Source organism: Silene latifolia, chromosome 6, assembly GCF_048544455.1.
Source record: "Silene latifolia isolate original U9 population chromosome 6, ASM4854445v1, whole genome shotgun sequence".
In the NCBI taxonomy this organism is placed as follows: Eukaryota; Viridiplantae; Streptophyta; class Magnoliopsida; order Caryophyllales; family Caryophyllaceae; genus Silene; species Silene latifolia.
Genome location: NC_133531.1, coordinates 16,087,870 through 16,104,058, shown reverse-complemented (window position 1 = coordinate 16,104,058; position 16,189 = coordinate 16,087,870). Strand labels below are relative to the sequence as shown.

General features: G+C 44.0%; 1 non-coding gene across 1 annotated transcript; it reads right to left on the bottom strand.

Annotated features, from left to right (window-relative positions):
• Positions 1 to 8,822: 8,822 nt before the first annotated feature.
• Positions 8,823 to 8,929, bottom strand: LOC141589389 (small nucleolar RNA R71). The gene has a single exon (XR_012520330.1). It is a non-coding gene; the product is annotated as a small nucleolar RNA R71 (small nucleolar RNA).
• Between the last annotated feature and the right edge of the window lie 7,260 nt (positions 8,930 to 16,189).

The following is a 16,189-nucleotide window of genomic DNA, read 5'->3' as shown; positions in this document are numbered from 1 at the left end:
TCGTCGACCTAAGGGACGCCTTCGTAGCCCAGTACTCTTGCAACAAAAGAACGGCCGTGGAGACGTCGGACCTCCTAACTATCAAACAGGAGGAGGGCGAGTCTCTACGAAGCTATGTGAAGAGGTTCTACGGCAAGGTTCAGCAGATTCGGGAGATCAACCCCGAACTGGCGGCTTTCGCACTGATGAAAGGCCTCCCAAAGGGAAACTTGAAAGACGAGCTCATCAAGTACGGGGGTTTGGGCCTAGATGTCGCTAGGAGGATGGCCGATCAGGCCATCAAGGTAGAAGACTACCACAAGACCTGGGTAGGCCCCAGCGAGGTTGAGCCCTCAGAGAAGAAAAGCCGCCGGGATGACAATCCGGATGAGAGACGCCGTGACAATAACGGGTCAAGGTCCGATGAGAAACGCCGTGACAATAACAGGTCACGGTCTGATAGATCTACCAGGAAACAGGACTCGACGGGCGCCGGGGGGAGCTCGGGAACGTTTTACCAAAGGCATTACCATGACAAAACCCCTCTGGTCGCATCGGCCGCCGAGGTCTTCGCCCTGAGCAGAAATGAAGGCCAGAAGTGGGAACGGCCTCCCAAGCCCAAAGGAGACGGTGACACGAACCAAGATCGCGAGTACCACGGTTGCACCGCCACCTCATCGACAACTCGCCGCATCTCAAGAATGCCATTGAAGAGCTAATCCTAAGGAAGGGGAGCCTCGACAAGTATGTGGCCAAAGGCCAAGACCGACGCCAGCGGCCGATAAGAAATCCGTTTTTCAACGGATAGGAGTTATCCATGTAGTCATCGGAGGTAACGAGAACGGTGGGTCGGCTCATGGGCACAAACGGCACTCGAACGAGCTGTATCGGCCATCAACTTTGTGCCCAACACAAATACCCCCGCCTCCAAGATTCCCGATATGACTATTGGAGGGAAGGACTACGAGGGAGTCATCGCCCCTCACAGCGACCCACTCGTAGTCAACTTGGACATATCCAACCACCTAGTGAAGAGGTGTCCGATAGACACAGCGCCTACACGAACATCATGTTCAGGGAGTGCTTCCACCCTCGGCCGAGAATCAAGGACTTGAGCCCCGCACCCATCCACCGTACATGCCTTCTCCGGGCCGGCCTGGTACCCCGGGTTCAATCGACTACCGGTGATGTTCGGCGAGGGGAATGCGGCCAAGAATGTCCTAGCCAAGTTCGTCGTCATTGACGGCTCGTCCGCCTACAACGTCCCGATAGGCCGAGTTACTCGAGCGATGCCGACGCAGATGTCCATCCGGCCCCGACACTTATGTATGTCTCGGACCGTGGGGAAGCGCATAAGCTCGTCTCCAAGGACGAGAAGGACGAGGTGGTCAACGTCCAGATATCTGCCAGAGGATGCAACATGCAATCCCTCAAAGTGGCAAAGCAGTCGGAGAAGGGGAAAAGCTCATCCTCACAACGGGAGGGCGACCTTATGGATGCGACCGACGGCTGACGGGGGAGGAGCGCCTCTAATGAGGCATTAGAAAACTGGTAGACCTTGTATAGCGGCGGAGGTGTCCAGAACAGCTGTGGGCACCCCGACGCATGTTTATATCTAATGTAAAATCGACCAAGTCTTCCATGAAGATGTCCATTTTCCCCATAAGTCACTAGCAGGAAGAAAGAAGCCGACGCCGACTCACACTGTCAATTCGACAAGAGCGGCAGTCGTCATGAAGAAGGAAGCCGACGCCGACTCACACTGTCAATTCGACAAGAGCGGCAGTCGTCATGAAGAAAGAAGTCGACGCCGACTCACACTGTCAATTCGACAAGAGCGGCAGTCGTCATGAAGAAAGAAGCCGACGCCGACTCACACTGTCAATTCGACAAGAGCGGCAGTCGTCATGAAGAAAGAAGCCGACGCCGACTCACACTGTCAATTCGACAAGAGCGGCAGTCGTCATGAAGAAAGAGGCCGACGCCGACTCACACTGTCGATTCGACAAGAGCGGCAGTCGTTATGAAGAAATGTAGCGCTGTGGCAGTCACCCCAAATAGTAGACGCTTCGGCAGTCACTTAAAGTGGTAGACGCCGCGTAACACGCTATCCAGAATGAACGCGCCACACACACTGTCCTCCCGACAAGAGCGGCCTCTCCATGAAGAAGTGTAGCGCTGTGGCAGTCACCCCAAATAGTAGACGCTTCGGCAGTCACTTAAAGTGGTAGACGCCGCGTAACACGCTATCCAGGAACAGACGCCGGCTCACACTGTCCTCCCGACAAGAGCGGCAGTCTCCATGAAGAAGTGTAGCGCTGTGGCAGTCACCCCAAATAGTAGACGCTTCGGCAGTCACTTAAAGTGGTAGACGCCGCGTAACACGCTATCCAGGAACAGACGCCGGCTCACACTGTCCTCCCGACAAGAGCGGCGCCTCCATGAAGAAATGTAGCGCCGTGGCGTCACCCCAAATAGTAGACGCTTGCGCACTTAAAGTGGTAGACGCCGCGTAACACGCTATCCAGAATGTACGCCGGCTCACACTGTCCTCCCGACAAGAGCGGCAGCCTCCATGAAGAAATGTAGTGTCCGTGCGCTCACCCCAAATAGTAGACGCTTCAGCGTCACTTAAAGTGGTAGACGCCGCGTAACACGCTATCGCAAATGACGCCACCACACCACATAGACAAGAGCGGTGGTCTCCATCAAGAAATGTAGCGTTGTGGCAGTCACCCCAAATAGTAGACGCTTCGGCAGTCACTTAAAGTGGTAGACGCCGCATGACACGCTATCCAGGAACAGACGCCGACTCATACTGTCGTACCGACAAGAGCGGCAGTCTCCATCAAAAAAGCGACACCGCGACGATGCGCGCGCAGCTTGATAAACAATCAAAATACCTTAGAAGCGTTAAACACAAATTGAGATACACACTAAAAACTCGCCTCGCCAAACCGAAGCGGAAACAAAAAGAGACGCTCAATTAATAACGTAAGAGGGCAACTCGCATAAAAACAAGAGAAGACCTCGGCCAAGCCAGAGGCAAAGGCAAAGTGGAAACACTAAATACCGTTCAGACGCTCAAAAAAAAAAAAAAAAAAAAAAAAAAAAAAAAAAAAAAAGGTAAAGACCTCGGCCATGCCGAAGGCAAAAGAAACAAACTCTTATTAATAATAACAGGTTACAGGTGAAAAGAATGCAGACAACGGCCGTCCTCATTGGGATAAGCCAAAACACAACCTACCAAAGTTGTACAAAATACAAGGAAAGAAAAGCAAAAATTACAAATATGTCATTTGAAGCGCCAAAAGATGGCAGGGATGAAGGGCTTAATAATGCTCCCGAACAATTTGAAGCAGATCTCGCAGAAACTTGTTCTCATCAAGCAAAGACATGGTAGTGTATGAGGAGCTGAAGGATCCGCCGTAAACTTGTTCTCATCAAGCAGCCCATGGTATTAGTGAGGAGTCGGGGTATCGAGACGCCGGTGAGCTCGGTGACGACCGCCCGCCTCCCTATGCCTCGTCGCGCTCACCATCGGCGCCAAATGTAGCCGCATCTTCTTCAACAGCAACCCAAGCAGCCTTTTCCGGCCTCAGCTTTGGCCTCGGCGTCATCGTTGCCCTCATTTTCTCGGCTTCCTCGTTGGCCGCCTTAGCCCTCTCAGCAAGAGCTGCTTTCTCCGCGGCCGCCTCCTTCTCCATCTTCGCCCTCACCGCCTCCTTGGCCTTCTCCGCCACGGCTTTCTCCTTAGCCTCGAGCTTGTCATCAAGCAGCTCGTCATATTTGCCCCACGGAAAGGAACCATCAAGAGGGAAAAGCTCCCCGATCACTTCCCTAGCAGCTCCTTCGGCCAAGTCCCGGAATTCAGCGCACAGGTTGGGGAGCATGACGGTTTGGAGCATCTCAATGTCCTCCTCCTTTTGCTTGATGATGGCCTCTTTGCTCCGGATCACCTCCGCCTGGGCCTTAAACAGGTCCCTGGATTCGTTCCTCTGCTGGAGATAGAGGTCGGCACGCCCCTGAACAAAGCTACACTTCTCCAACAACCTTCGCAGCCTTCGGTCGCAGCCTCGGCCTTCGCTCTCTCTCGAGGACCGAGGACCTCCTTTTCAGCGTCCTCCCCGAGTTTTCTCGCCCAAGAGCGCCTTCTCGATCTCCCCAAGCCTCTCGCTCATTAAGGAGATCCAGCTTTTCGCCGACGCAGCCCACTTGCTTAGTGGCATTATGCTCAAAAATGACTCGAGCCACGGCCTTCTCCCCGCTCCATGAGACGAGCACCGGAACCACGTTCCACCTCGCCAGCTCCTTAATCAGCTTCGTGCCTTCCTCTATAAGCTGGGAGACGGAAGCCTTCTGGGATGAAGGGACGGTGGTGACACTTTGACCGCCAGCCTGCAGCTGGGAGAGGGAAGCCTTCTGGAATGAAGAGTTGACGGTGACACCTCGATCACCAACCTGCGCAGAGGTCTCCTCCCCTTGCTGCCCAATGAGAGCAAGAGCCGACAGCGGCTGATCTACAAAAATTTAATAAAGGCATCAGTATCAACATGTATCGACGTATCGGAAAACAAGTCATCAGGAGCACCTAATGACCTGGCTAAATCTGAGCCACAAGATGAATAGGTACCATGCTTGGCCTTCTTGGCCGGAGGAGGCACTTCCTTGCCAGCGGCAGAGGCTGTCTTTTTCCTCTTTCGGAGAAGAGGAGATTCCTCCGCATTAGAGTCCCCCTCGGAAGGAATATCAACAATCTCCACCGTCTCCTTCTTAGGGGGGGGATGGGAGGTGGAACCGGCGTCAACGCCTTCGCCGCCGAAGACATTGTTTTCCGCGTCCGACGCACTACGCCGCTAACAACCTTCGCCTGAGCCTCCTCCATGCTCAAGCCCTTCAGCCGTTGTTCCATAAGATCACTCGGCGACGTCCTGCGGTCATGGGCCAGAGCCTTGGGATGCAAGTTAGCAACAGTTTTATCTTTGTGCAGCCCCATTCTCCGGAGGATATCCTCAGACAGGTCCGGTCCAAAGTGGTCTACGAAAGAAACAAAGAGTTAAATAGAGGAAATAAATAGTAGTTCGAGAAACAGGAACATTGAGAGCGGTGATGGGCCTCACACCGACCCCACTCACCCTGTGCTAGGGCCGGTATGAGGCCGACATGGCAGAGCGGCTCATCCTGGAGAATGATCTGCGTCGGGGGAATCCATCTTTTCGGCACCCCACTCTTGTCCACCTCAAAGAGCCTCATTGCCAGCCTCTCATCCTCCTTAAGAGGGACCTTGCTGGCATCCATCTTGAGTTTCTTCCGGGTGACCCATCTGTCGTGCTCCGCCTTAGTCTCGCACCGCAAATTAACTTGGTGCTGGAAGGAGCAGGGCAGCTGATAAGTAGCATTTTAGTCGTATTTTGCCCCGCATTTATACTTTATTCCGACTCGATTTTGTGTGCTTAATTGTCTAATAAGCTCATTTAATTACTAATTTATAATAATTAGTCGTCGTAGTCATATTTATTAATTAGTCGGATATTTATTTATAATTATTATTAATATTACTTTATTATAATAATTTGTAGGTAAGGCAAAATAACAAAGAGGAAATTCGAGTTAGAACAAATCAAGGCAGATTTGAGACGAGTCAAAGACGGAGTCAAAGAATGAAAATTAAAGGAAGAAGTCAAGGTCAACTTGACTTTGACCTTTCCATTCACCAGCATTCTTCCTTTCTCATACTCGACCTTCATCAACGATCACCATCACCAGCTTCACCATCTTCATTCATCTTCACCACCATCAATGTCGACAACACCATCCTCCATCACCATTAACAACTTCAACATCATCTGCTGCATTTTCACTCCTCCTCATTCCATCATCACCTCCATTAACAACCATTCATCCTCAACCTCATAACCATTCACCATCTTCATTACCACTTCACGTTTTATCACCTCCAACCTCCCTCATGTTCCGAACCCGTAAATAAACCAATTCATTCACTTCCTTAATCATCACCAAACTTCACCTCCATTTTCGCACCGTCCTCCGCCTCGGTCAAGCAAAGAACCTGAAATTCATCTCCCACGACCAACCACCGTGACCAACACCATTCTCACTCACCTGCTCACACAAGTACCAGCAAATGACAACATCACTATCCTCCATTAATCCACCATCAATTTCGACATCAACCACCTCCATCATTAATTTAACACCACTTCATCCCGCATCACCAACATCAACACATTCATCACCTTCGTCCCCGATATCCATCAGCCATTCATCAACAAACCACCAGTTCGACTCCCTGCTGCTCCTTTTGCTCGTTGGAGCTCCGAGCGCTTTAACCTCGAGCCTAAATTGGTGAGCCACCACGCTAAATCTGCAAAATCAAACACCATTGCATTCTTTGCGGCCAACCGCAAGAATCACTCAAATTTCACCGCAGACAACAACATCAATTTCTCTCTTTTTGTGAAGTTCTCGCTACGGGTCATAGCCACCGGCAGGCCGGGCTACTGCACGGCACGCAACACGCAATCCAACAACCTCGCATCAATTTTGTTCCCTCTACCGTGCCCCTTGCAAGACCGATCGACCGGCAGAACGCACACCCCACTTGATTTCGCCCCCTTTCTTCATGTACTCGCCACCGCATCACGCTTCGCCACCGGTGGACCTAAAAAGTCCCCCGCTTCCGTTTGACTTTCCCTTTCCCCCTTTTATTGCTTTTGTTTTGTTTTAATAGAAAAAGGTGACGGTGTCATTTGTTTTTAGAATGGGTCGATTAGTTTTAGTGGGTTTGTTAGTAATATTATTATTAGATTATATTATTATTATTATTATTATTATTATTATTTTTATTAATTAGCCTAGTAGTATAAAGACCAACACCTCATTACATTACACTTTCATATTACACTACCCTTAGACATTAGATAGAAAATTAGATTAGTTCATCCTCTCCTCTCAAATATTGTAACTCAAGAACCCTAATATTTCCTTTCTTATTTTCATTCAATAAAATTTACAATCTTTCTTTAATTATTAGTTTAATTCTTCTTTTATTTATGCAAGTTCTTCATCTCTCATTAGTATACAATTAGTATTTTGGGTGGTATTTGAAGATTAGAAGAAATTCATTCTTCCATTATTGTCCAAGATTGTTACTTTCCTCTTTGTTGGTACAATTCTCATCTTTTGTTTACATTATTTTCATTTGTTTACATTTCTTATGTTGTTTAATTGTTATTCATCAAAAGTATTAGTCTTTATCATGTTTGCAATGTTTACTTGTGTTTTGTTGCAATTTGTTGTTGAATTCTCACCCATGAACATGTGTGAGTAGTCTAATCTAGGGTCTAGGGGGAATTTGGGTAATTAAGGGGATGAATTTGGGTTGTTAACCTTTTGAATTGGGTGATTATGTGGTTTCTACTCTTAATGCATTTGAAGTGTTTGTGGAAATGCCTCAATGAAAATTGGACATTTCATTAACATGTTTGGCTTACCTTGGTGCATTGTGCTATTAGATAGTTTTAGAAGTGCTTATAGATGAGTTTTAATGAAAGTTAGAACATCTCTTTGATGCATTCGATCCGTCTTGGTGCTCATGCTATTGGGTAGTCTCTATGCTTAATTTGTAGCTAGTTCATCTCGATCAAGTGACAACTTATTGAGGAGCTTAAGGTGACTAAGAAATTAGTCTTAAACCCTTGACCACTATTATTACCCTTTTCTTGTTAGACCTTGTTTCTCCCCCTAATTGCCCTTTGTGAACCCAAAGACCTTAGCCTTCCATCAATTGAATACAATCCCATTTAGTTTAATTTAACTTGTTTGCATCTTAGTTTTAGATAAATCAACATCTTATTTTGTTTGACTAAACTAAAGACTTAAACGGACTAAGTATACACCCCCGCCATCTTTGTGTTCGACACCCGAATAAATACTACTTTTATTTGGTTTTATAAATTGTTTTTGATTGGGAAGTGACGGCAAATCCCTACATCAAAATGGCGCCGTTGCCGGGGATGGCGTTAGGTTATGCTTAGTTAGTTAGAGTCTTAGGCTTAGTCTTAGTTACTTGTTGTTTGCTTGTTTGTGTAGTTTGTGTGCTTCTTGTAGAGTGTGTGTGATTTTTGCCTTACCCTAGTGTGTAAAAGCACTAGGAGTCTTACGGTTTGACAAGTTGTATGCCTAGGAGGAACCACCAAGCTTTGCTCTTTGACTCCGACCCCGAAAGGCTTTTTAGAGCCTTAAGGAATAGGACCATTGCAAGGGTTATAACCTCTTCTCAAGCAACCATAAACCAAGCAAATCCACCCATCCAACCTCTCATTGAAAACACAACTCAACAACAACCAAACATCACAATTGAGCCTTCATTAGAAAATCCATTTCACAACTTCCAATTTCCAAATAGCCCACCTCAAACACCACCTTCTCATATACCAAATCCACCACCACCACCACCAATGGCTTTACGTGACCATAACCGTCCTAACCACAATGATGCTTGTGACCCAATTAATTTTGGCACCTTGGCCCCAAACAACTTTGAAATGCATCCCGCCCAAGTCGGGTTAATTGAGAAGGACTTGTTCGGGGGTCATATTGAAGAGGATGCCCATGCTCATCTCCGGAAGTTTAAGAGGAAGGTTTCAATGATGAAAAAGAATGGGGTGTCCGAGGACACCTTGAGAATGATGTTGTTTCCGTTTTCATTGACGGGCAAAGCGGACCGATGGTTGAACATTCACCCACCGGATACTTTCACTACTTGGGATGCCTTGGCTAAATCATTCATGGCCAAATATTACCCTTCCTCAAAGACCGCGATGCTCCGTAATGAGATTCATACATTTCAACAAGAGGATGGGGAGTCTTTGGGTGAAGCTTGGGACCGTTATCAAGACTTGATAGCAAGTTGCCCCCACCATGGAATACCGGAATGGTACATCACTCAAACATTCTTCCAAACTTTGCTACCGAGGACCAAGGAGATGGTAAATGCCTCCGCGGGGGGAGGATTTGATCACTTGAGTGATGAAGAGGGCACGGCATTGATCAAGAAAATGGTAGATTCGGAAGCAAACTATGGTTCTAGAGGAAACATGCTAAGAAGGAATGGGAAGTTTCCTAAGGAAAACTCCTCCAACTCCGAGACAAATGCCAAGCTCGACTTACTCACAAAACAATTTGAGAAGTTTCAAAGAAATCAAGTACACCAAGCCACAACCTCACATGGGGCACCCATGGAGGTGGTGGCTCAAGTCTCAAGTTGTGAACTTTGTGGAGGAAGTGGTCACACATATGACTTGTGTGCCAACAATTACAACAAATTTGATGGGAACAATGTGCAAGAGGTGAATGCTTTCCAAGCGTTTAACAATTTTTCCAACCGTCCACCTAGACCCTCATTCAACAACAACCAAGGATCCAACCAAAACTTTGCCAACCAATCTCAAGCATACCAAGATTATAGGGGTAACCAAGGGAACCAAGGTAATCAAAACTTTTACCAAGGAAACCAAGGAAACCAAGCTAACCAAGGGTTTGGCCAAGGATTCAATCAATGGAATAACAACAATGGGTTCAATCAAGGATACAACAATAATCAAAGGTACAACCAAGGGCAAAATCAAGGGTTCAATCAAGGGTACCAAGGGAACAACCAAAATTCCAACTTTAAAGATCAAGGATATGGCTTTTCTCTTCCAATTTCCAACCAACCTTTCAACCAAGAGTCACCACCCCAAGCAAGCAATACCATGGGAGATGATAAATATGAAAACTTGGTGAAGTTGATAGGGGATTTGGCAAGTAATACCCAACAACAAATCAAGAGTCTTGAAGCTAAGGTGGCTTCCCAAGCTCTCATGAGTTCTCAAAAACCACCGGGTGTGTTTCTAAGACAAGGGCAAAATCCAAGGGACCCTATGAAGTCAAAGGAAGTTAATGCTATCATGGTTGGAGTTGAAGAGGAAAAAGAAGAATCATTTGATTTGCCAAGTCAAGAGAAGTTATCTTACACTACTCCATTTTCCATGGCTATGGAAACATTCCAAGAAGTTGACCATGTGCCCGAAAAAGAGAGCATAGAAGATTATGTTCTTGAGCAAATAATGACAATTCATGGTACAAGCTTGGATGTTGAAGTTGACCCGGGTAAGGGAGAGATGATTATGACTACACCAACCATTATGAGTGAAGAATTTGTGCTTGAGGAGATAGTGGAAGCACCAAATGTGAGGGTAGAAGTTGAGAGGAACCCGGAAAAAGAAGAGATGGTGATGGTAGAAGAACACTCTTTGGCCAAGCAAGAAGAAGTCATTTCTAGAAGAGTGGACATTAGTGAGCATGAGCTTGATGCCTCAAGTGACGAGTGCAATGTGGTCAAATCTAAAGAAATCCCCATCAAATTTGATGACCCCGGGAGTTTCTCAATTCCATGTACCATTGGTGACCAAAAGGTGGATAGTGCTTTGTGTGACTTAGGGGCAAGTGTGAGTGTCATACCACTTGTCCTTGTGAAGAGGTTGAATATTTCAAGCTTAGCCCGCACTTCCATTACAATCAAACTTGCCGATGGAACAATCAAATCTCCAAATGGGATTCTCAAGGATATCATGGTTCAAATTGGTAAGCTTTCAATTCCTACCGACTTTATTGTGTTGGACATCCCTATGGGAAGAAGCTCTCGTGTCATTCTTGGTAGGCCATTCTTGGCCACGGGAGGAGCTATCATAGATGTCAAAGAGGGACGATTGTCATTCAAAGTCGGGGAGGAAAAAGTTGAATTCAAGCTACCACATACTTCAAAGAAAACCGTGGTTCAAAACATGTTTGCCGTGGAGACATTAGAACTCCATGAGAATGAAGATGAGAACATGGAGCTCTTAATTTCTTGTGAGCCAAAATTTGATGATGAGCCACCGGATAAGTTCCTTGAAGAAGAAGTGAATGTTAAAGATAAGTGTGGGGAAATGGGCAAGACTTGGGAAACCGAGTTCAATTCTAGCACCAATGCCCCTCCAAAATCAAAACCGGGAATTGAAAAGAAGAAGCCAAAAAGATGGAGGAAGAGATCGAAAGGAAAAAGGGTATGTGACCCTAATGTTGACAAAGAGACTAAGGAAAATCTTGAAGAAGAAATGAACCGAAAATGGCAAGAAGTTCAAGATGCCATGAGTAAGTTGCATGCTTTGATGATGAAGAACAAGGGTTCATGTGTTGTTGATCCTTGTATTGAAGGTAGAAGGTTGGTGGGATCTCGGGATATTGATCCCGGTTGAATGAAGTCTTTGAATGAAGAGGTTTGGTGGAGTTACTTAAGAACCACCGCAATGTACATATTCTCTTTCTCTTTAATTAAGTTTTTACCGCATTTTGCATTTAGTAACATGATTCTAAAAGGAGCTAATCCAAATTAGCTCTCTTTGCATTCATATAGTATAGTTGCATCGTATTTCAATTTTGCATATAGATTAGATCATGCATTGCATACTTATTTGAAAATCACTAAAAATTTGAAAATTTTGAAAAATCAACAAAAACATGTATTTCATTTCCGAATTTCCTCCACACATTTATTTCCAATGGAATTATGTAAATAAATAAGTGTGGGGAGGAAATTCCATCATTTAAAAATACAAAAACATGTTATTTATTTCCAAATATTCAAAAAAATCCAAAAAACATGTTCTTTAATTTCGAAAAATTCAAAAACCACCAAAAATATGTTATTTATTTTTCATATTCTCTCCTTATACTTTGTTCCATTGAGGACAATGTAAATTTCAAGTGTGGGGAGGGAAATATCCACCTTGTAAATATTGTTTATATACTTGTTAATTTGAAAAATTATAAAAAATGCCTAAAAATTGAAAAATTTCAAAAAATTACAAAAATATTGCATCGTATATATATGTTGGTCTAACAAGTGGCGCAGGCACATACGGGACATTTGAGGCATTAGGAGACTAGAAGACCGCTCGGTTGAATATTTCCTATCTCTTTCTCCTTTACTATTCTTTTCCTTTATATTGTTGGATATATGGAGGAGGATGGGCTATGTTGATGAGGATGTTCCATTTTGGAACTTGGTGTGTGTGCTTACGTGCTGCTAGGTTTAGATAATTGTTGCATGTTTACCTTATGTTCATTTCCATTTCTCGCATGCATTTGTTTCTCTTGTATATACGTGTTGTATTTCCTTCATGTTGCATTGAGTTTGTGAATACATGTTTTCAAAAAATGTGGTCTAGGGAGGGATTATGATACCCCAATGATGATTTATGTCTTGACCGTGCCTTCCCCCTCCCCATGGCTCGCACCCGTGTCACATGGTTAGCATATGGAAAAAGGGCATGTCCACCAAGTTTTGGCCGCCTTGTGAGACCGAGAGGACCGTAGGCTAGACCTAAACCTCGACCTAGCTACTCAAATGTGAGGATTAGAGCCTCCTAGGGTCGGTGCATTCATACCCGACCCCCGCTTAGGATTGTGAGTAGGTCTCCTCGCGAGACGTGTTATGTCTAGACGCATAAGTGTGTCATTCCGTCCTTAGGCCATGATTTGCATTCCATTTTTTGTGCACAAGTTATGAAATAAAATTTGTTTCCACATGCATATGAACCTCACATAGCCAAATTGCCTTGTTTTGTCCCTTCCATTATTTCCCTTTTTGATTCACCCCCTTTGAGCCTCAACCTATTCATTTGGCAAACTCACTAAAATAGCTACATCCCATAACCACCCTTCCTTGATCAAGAATTGGTCGGTTTTGTAGTAGTGTTATAGGAGGTGATTTGGGTCATAGTGGTGGATAGTATACATATCCACTTGGGTCGGAACTTGGTATGCATTTGGCATTGTATATAATTAAGAGGTTTTGAAAAAGAAATGAAAAACAAAATAGAAAAGTGAAAAAGTTGTGAAAAATTCAAAAAAAAGAGTTGGTTGTTTTGTATATATTTGTGTTAAAAGAAGAAAAAGGCAAGCAACACCCCTCATCATCATTAAACGGGGTAGAAAGAGCCGTTGCTAAATAAAGGGGCAAATTGATGTTTTTCCAAAATGAGTCGGGTTTACACAATTTTTGCATGACTTGGGAAACCGGGTTTTTGTTAGGGTGTAGACGTTACCATTTGTTGAAATAAGAGGAGTACTTTTAAATTTTTCCAATTTGAGTTGGGTTTATGCAATTTTTGCATAGTTTTGGTGATCCATTCTATGTTAGGGCATAGACGTGTCTCAAGTGTTGCAATAAGGAAAGGGATGTGATGTGTCGATAATTCTTGATTTGAACTCCACATATCCAAACGGTGCTTGCACCAATCCCGTTCCGCCCTACTCCTTAGCCCCATTACAACCCTTATTTCATGGCTTGCGCATTGTTACATTTTGCATCTCATTTGGACATAGGACTGTTTTACACATTAGATTGCGGACACGTTCTCACGAGTCGTAGTAGGAGAGTGTTTGGCTACTTTTTGTACAAAAACACCCGTTCTTTAAATGAGTGGCGAGTGAAATCCGTGAGGTTGTCGATGGTCTAAGTCCCCTTAGCCATGGGTCTCTTTTGGTTGAATCTTGCGCGTGTCATGTCATTCTTGGAGGACTAGCCTTGCTTCCCCTTTTCCCCGCCTCAGAATGTGTTTCTTTGGCTTGTGTGAACATATTTGGGTTGCTTGTGCCACGTTTAGGGAGTTGGCATCTCGTTGAGGTTTTGAGACGGTTTCACCTAACCTAGACCTTTCAATTTTGAAGCAAAACGGCCGCTTAGATGAGGAAAGCGGTTTGGCTTTTTGTGATGCATCTTATATGTTGATTCGTGCTTAAATGTTGGATGTGTCAAAATTTTCTGCAAGCCCCCACTTGCCTTGCATCGGAATGCATACCTCGTTGTGTTTTGGTGTGAGTTGAAGGGACGGAGAAGACCCGTTAATTGCCTCTCATCGGATATTATTAATTTAGCTAGTCTTTTATATTAAGGGTCTCAGTTTAGTTTAAATGAGCTTACTCGAGGACGAGTAAGGTTTAAGTGTAGGGAGATTTGATAAGTAACATTTTAGTCGTATTTTGCCCCGCATTTATACTTTATTCCGACTCGATTTTGTGTGCTTAATTGTCTAATAAGCTCATTTAATTACTAATTTATAATAATTAGTCGTCGTAGTCATATTTATTAATTAGTCGGATATTTATTTATAATTATTATTAATATTACTTTATTATAATAATTTGTAGGTAAGGCAAAATAACAAAGAGGAAATTCGAGTTAGAACAAATCAAGGCAGATTTGAGACGAGTCAAAGACGGAGTCAAAGAATGAAAATTAAAGGAAGAAGTCAAGGTCAACTTGACTTTGACCTTTCCATTCACCAGCATTCTTCCTTTCTCATACTCGACCTTCATCAACGATCACCATCACCAGCTTCACCATCTTCATTCATCTTCACCACCATCAATGTCGACAACACCATCCTCCATCACCATTAACAACTTCAACATCATCTGCTGCATTTTCACTCCTCCTCATTCCATCATCACCTCCATTAACAACCATTCATCCTCAACCTCATAACCATTCACCATCTTCATTACCACTTCACGTTTTATCACCTCCAACCTCCCTCATGTTCCGAACCCAGAAATAAACCAATTCATTCACTTCCTTAATCATCACCAAACTTCACCTCCATTTTCGCACCGTCCTCTGCCTCAGTCAAGCAGCAACCCAGAAATTCATCTCCCACGACCAACCACCGTGACCAACACCATTCTCACTCACCTGCTCACACAAGTAACAGCAGCGACAACATCACTATCCTCCATTAATCCACCATCAATTTCGACATCAACCACCTCCATCATTAATTTAACACCACTTGATCGCTTTGCATCACCAACATCAACACATTCATCACCTTCGTCCCCGATATCCATCACCATTCATCAACAAACCACCGATTCGACTCCTGCTTTCTCCTTTTGCTCGTTGGAGCTCCGAGCGATTTAACCTCGAGCCTAAATTGGTGAGCCACCACGGCTAAATCTGCAGAATCAAACACCATTGCATTCTTTGCGCCAACCGTGACCGACTTTGACTCACCACAGACAACAACATCAATTTCTCTCTTTTTGTGAAGTTCTCGCTACGGTCATAGCCACCAAGCGGCCAGACTCTGCCGACACGCAACACGCAATCCAACAACCTCGCATCAATTTTGTTCCCTCTCTGGTGCCCCGTGATCGACCACCGTGACGCACACCCCACTTGATTTCGCCCCCTTTCTTCATGTACTCGCTACCGGCATCACGCCCGGCCACCGGTGGACCGGCAAAAGTCCCCTGCTTCCGTTTTGACTTTCCCTTTCCCCCTTTTATTGCTTTTGTTTTGTTTTAATAGAAAAAGGTGACGGTGTCATTTGTTTTTAGAATGGGTCGATTAGTTTTAGTGGGTTTGTTAGTAATATTATTATTAGATTATATTATTATTATTATTATTATTATTATTATTATTATTATTATTATTATTATTATTAATTAGCCTAGTAGTATAAAGACCAACACCTCATTACATTACACTTTCATATTACACTACCCTTAGACATTAGATAGAAAATTAGATTAGTTCATCCTCTCCTCTCAAATATTGTAACTCAAGAACCCTAATATTTCCTTTCTTATTTTCATTCAATAAAATTTGCAATCTTTCTTTAATTATTAGTTTAATTCTTCTTTTATTTATGCAAGTTCTTCATCTCTCATTAGTATACAATTAGTATTTTGGGTGGTATTTGAAGATTAGAAGAAATTCATTCTTCCATTATTGTCCAAGATTGTTACTTTCCTCTTTGTTGGTACAATTCTCATCTTTTGTTTACATTATTTTCATTTGTTTACATTTCTTATGTTGTTTAATTGTTATTCATCAAAAGTATTAGTCTTTATCATGTTTGCAATGTTTACTTGTGTTTTGTTGCAATTTGTTGTTGAATTCTCACCCATGAACATGTGTGAGTAGTCTAATCTAGGGTCTAGGGGAATTTGGGTAATTAAGGGGATGAATTTGGGTTGTTAACCTTTTGAATTGGGTGATTATGTGGTTTCTACTCTTAATGCATTTGAAGTGTTTGTGGAAATGCCTCAATGAAAATTGGACATTTCATTAACATGTTTGGCTTACCTTGGTGCATTG